This window comes from Tupaia chinensis, unplaced genomic scaffold, assembly GCF_000334495.1.
Source record: "Tupaia chinensis unplaced genomic scaffold, TupChi_1.0 Scaffold139733_1, whole genome shotgun sequence".
Classification (NCBI taxonomy): Eukaryota; Metazoa; Chordata; class Mammalia; order Scandentia; family Tupaiidae; genus Tupaia; species Tupaia belangeri.
This window is the reverse complement of record NW_006199613.1, coordinates 1,119,725-1,123,878: the sequence shown is the minus strand read 5'-3', so window position 1 is coordinate 1,123,878 and position 4,154 is coordinate 1,119,725. Positions and strand designations below refer to the sequence as shown.

The 4,154-nt window shown below is 57.7% G+C and overlaps 1 long non-coding RNA gene across 1 annotated transcript; it reads right to left on the bottom strand.

The window, feature by feature from the left end:
* Window positions 1–829: 829 nt before the first annotated feature.
* On the bottom strand, window positions 830–3,626 carry LOC114004716 (uncharacterized). The gene is made up of 3 exons (XR_003546787.1): window positions 3,304–3,626; window positions 1,756–1,883; window positions 830–1,131 (listed from the first exon to the last, which is right to left on the bottom strand). It is a non-coding gene; the product is annotated as an uncharacterized LOC114004716 (long non-coding RNA).
* Window positions 3,627–4,154: the final 528 nt, after the last annotated feature.

The window sequence follows — 4,154 nt, the reverse complement described above, 5'->3', positions numbered from 1 at the left end:
TCTGTCTGGGTGGCCCTGGGGTGCTGAGCACTGCATGCTGAGCACGCGCCTGCGTTAAACCAACCGTCTTCACACCGCTCGGCCGCCTCGCACAGAAGCAGAGAGCTGGACGGGGGTGCGGGGACAGGGTCCCGGCCCTGCGTCTCTCTGCTCACTCACGTGCAGGCAGCCTCTGCAGAGCTGCGGAACCCCCGGGCTGGGCCGGGCCGGCATCACTCACCCTGCAAGCTGGGGCACCTAAGGGGGACGGGGCAGGTGGGAAGGCCCTGCAGGACGCAGGGAGCTGGGCAGGGCACCACATGCCCTGGACGGCGGGCTTTGTGGTTGGGGCCACAGGCACTCCACTGTCCAGAGAGGGACGGGGGTGTGGAGCAGCCCGCCAGCCTGTTCCTGACCCGGTGCTGGCTCTGGCCCTAGGACTGAAGGGGAACACAGGGCGTTTGAAATGAAGCGCCCCGACATGGTGTGGAGAGGGAGAAGCTCGAGAACTTCCTCGGAGCACTTCTCGGAGTGGGTGCCCTCGGGGAGGTCTGCGAGGGAAGGACAAGGCGGGAAACGCATCTCCTCTGGGTTCACAACGTACCTCAGTGCGCCCCGGGCTCCATCCGTGGTTCATCTGCCCCCTCCGACCCTGGCTCAGCTGGGCAGAGAGCTTGTCTTCATTGCCAGAGAGCATGTGCGCTCTCGGGAGACGGGCTGGGGGAAGCACCCAACGGGACGTGGTGACGCCACACCCCTCCTCCTCTCCCCATCCTGTTGGGATCTGCACATGCATGTGCACACACACACACACACACACACACACACACACACACCTTGTGTATTTCAAGCCACCGGGGCCGGGAGTCAAACTGTGGGCAGCCACGTGGGAGCCAGCTCCCTTAACCACTAGGTCACTGAGCCAGCCCCAGAGAAGGTTCTAATCACCACCTCCCAAAGGAGTGCGCTGGAGTGACCAGGCCTCTTCATTGCCCTCCAAAGGACAGGACGGCAGCCATGGTCTGCTCGGGCTATGCTGGGCAGGGCCGGGAGGAATTGTAGATGGAGCTGAGGACGGGCTGGGTCACCACCTGCAGGCTGGAACCTGTTCCCTGCCACAACCGAAGGCAGCTCCAACTCCAGGATGCTGGTCTGCAGGGCAGGGACACAGAGCGAGGTGCAGGCCCAGGTTAGAAGCTGACAGAGCAGACCAGACTGGGATCTCCGAGGGGACGCCCTCCCCATCAGGCCGTGGGCATCACAGAATCGCTCACTCATGTCAGAGGCAAAGTCCACCCAGAGCCAGGCTTAAGGGCAGGGATTGGGGGTGGGCTAGGTTTGGAGGGGACAGAGGCCCACGGTGACCTAGCTGTGCTCACGTGCCAGACCCCACACCCAGACGGGCTGCAGCCAGGTCCCGGAGACCCACTGTCGCGCTCTCCCGCTCAGGCAGGACAGTCGAGAGCTGAGTGCCCCGCTAGCCCCGGGTGTTCCGTGAGCGTGCCTCTTTAACACACAAGGCGCTTCCGGGCCTGAGCATTCCAGAGGACTCTTGTCAGGCAAGTCTGGGGACTCAGAGCTCCCAGAACTGGCCTTCAGCGCTGACTCTCGTCCCCTGCTCCCGGCCTCAGGGCTTCAGTTCAATAGGCCCGGAGCCAGGGGATCTTCATTTTTTTTTTTTTTACCACTTTTTGATTCATTTTAAAGTATTATTCATCCATTAAGTCACTACACACCATTTAGATTGTGAAGAGACTTTCTCGGCATGATACACACCTCAGTCAGGTGCTGGGTGATGGCCCACATGCAAACCCAAGCGTTTCAGCTGTGACCAGCAGGTGGCGCTCCAGGTCATGTTGCTGCAAACTCGCACCTAAAAAGTCAGACTTCACTCATGGAAGTAACTGGAAAAAGTAAAAAATGAACATAACTTTTTAAGCTCCCGAGAGGACAGATGTGGGTGAGATGACTATTCCTGTTGATGAAATCTTTCCAAAACATGAAGCTGCCTCTGGGCCCTGCAGCACGGTACTGTGTCCGGAATGGTTTTGGCCCCAGCACAGGACGGGGTATGGCAGGCGGCTCCCGGGGAAAAGGCTGGGAGAGCCCACAGTGGTCCGGGTGCTCTTTTCAATACAGTTCTTCTGAGTACAACCGCACCATGCACCGTGGAGTGTGTAACGTGTTACAGCTAAGTCTCATTCTAGTCCTCTATTTTTTGAAAGGTTTTTGCCTTAGAGCATGTGAGTTCACTGGAGAGACAGAGACAGTGTGAGGGGAACTGAGAAATCACCCCCCATGGGGGATGGCCACGCCACAATCCCTTCTCCACTCTCCTCCTGGGATCTTGGGCACGCACGCACACACGCCCAGAGTGATTTTCAAGCCACCAGGTCTGGGACTTGAACCATGGTTGACCATGTGGGAATCCAGCGACGAAACCACTGTGCTGTCTGCTGGCCCCTCCCATTCTAATCCTTTTAAAAAGGGGCTCCTAATGGAAGTAAGAGAGCGAGTTGGGAGGGAAGAGGTGACCCTGTCTCACAAATGAACCTGAGACAGACGGTTCTGTCAACCCCGCATGGTTCGTCATGGGATGAGACCAGATGACTAACTCAGCTTTGCCTTCTAAGGGAGTTATCTTGGTAGTACACTCATGGTGTTTTTTTAGTTACTGAAAATTTCAGATATATACAACAAAGAGTTTTATAATGTCTCCATGCACCCAACACCCAGCTTTCGTAATTATGAATTTACAACGACCCTGGTTTACTGTCATCATCTCTAGTACTTTTTAACAGTTTTTCCCTAGGGCACATGTACTTGCCGGACAGAGAGAGGCAGGGAGAGGGAAAGTTAAAACTCACCCTGCAGGGGGAGGCCGTGCCCCAGCCCCTTCTCCATTCTCCTGTGGAGATTTTGGGCACCCATGCACGTGTGCCTGGCATGGTCTCCAAGCCATCAGGTCCAGGACTTGAACCGTGGTTGGTCACATGGGCGTCTAGTGCCCTAACCACTCCTGCTGCCCCACCATCTCCAGTATTGTTTTAAAGCAATCTCACGCATGGGAACATCGAGCACCCCAGACCCTGCCTGCTGGCTACAGCCTCGTCGTTTGGGGCAGTGCGTGGGGGGCCCGCTAAGTGTGAGCGCTACTGAGTCTCACGTTAAAGACATATATCTCGGCCACAGAACATAGCTCCGGGCACCAACACCCTTGTGAACCGGCTCTTCTCTAGCTGTGGGCTCCGTGCATGGCCCAGTGGGCAGGAGCTCAGCTCCCGCGTGAGAAATGCTGCCCTGCGGGGCCTTCGGAAAGCTCACCGAGAAGCGGGGCAGCAGGAGGAGCTGACCTTGCTGCAAAGCATTTTGATCCTCCATGTGACCGGCTGGGTTCCCAGTCCCGGCTGAGCCGCGTGGCACCCATGCACAGTGAGAGGCCCGTTCTCTTCCCAGGGCCCGCGCGTTTTGCTCGTGAAGACTGCCGGCAAAGGCTCCCTAGGTGCTCAGAACCTTTAGATCGCTCTTTCCTCTTCAGAACAAACCAGGGTCAGGATTCAATCGCGGAGCTAGCAAGAGGCCAGGACTGCAGCGGTCCCACCTCTGGGCCAGTGGGGGACATAACCCCAACCGTGCAGTGCGGGCACTGTGACGAGGGGGCAGCTGCTGACCTCACTCCTCTTTCCAGGGGCGGGAGGCCGGGAGGCCGTGTTCTGCACCTGGCTTGTTGCTGTGACGTCATGTAGGGCAGTGACTCAGGCTGTGGCTGTTTGGTGGCCATTCTGGTCTCGTGATGACACTTAGGAGTAAATGCGTTTATTAATGACTAGCCCATGAGGCTGAGGTTGGAACCTGCTTTCTGGAATGCTCAAGGGGCAGTGTGAGAAGCTGACCAGGCACCTGTCTCTGCTGTCACCTGTGTCTCCAAAGTGTCTCTGCTCAGTCAGCCTGGACCCTGGTGACTAAGGGGACCTCATGGAACCATGTCTTGGGGACCATGTCCTTTCAGTTCTATAAAACCTGCAAGCTGGGGCCTTGAGTTCCAGAGCACCCTGGAACTGGAACAGCAAGGTAGGCTGTGTGGAAACCATGCCACAGCCCGCCCAGCACGGGCCTGCCACGGAAGCCCTGGCTTCCCACCTCATGGCCCCCCACCTCACTGCCCCCCACCTCAT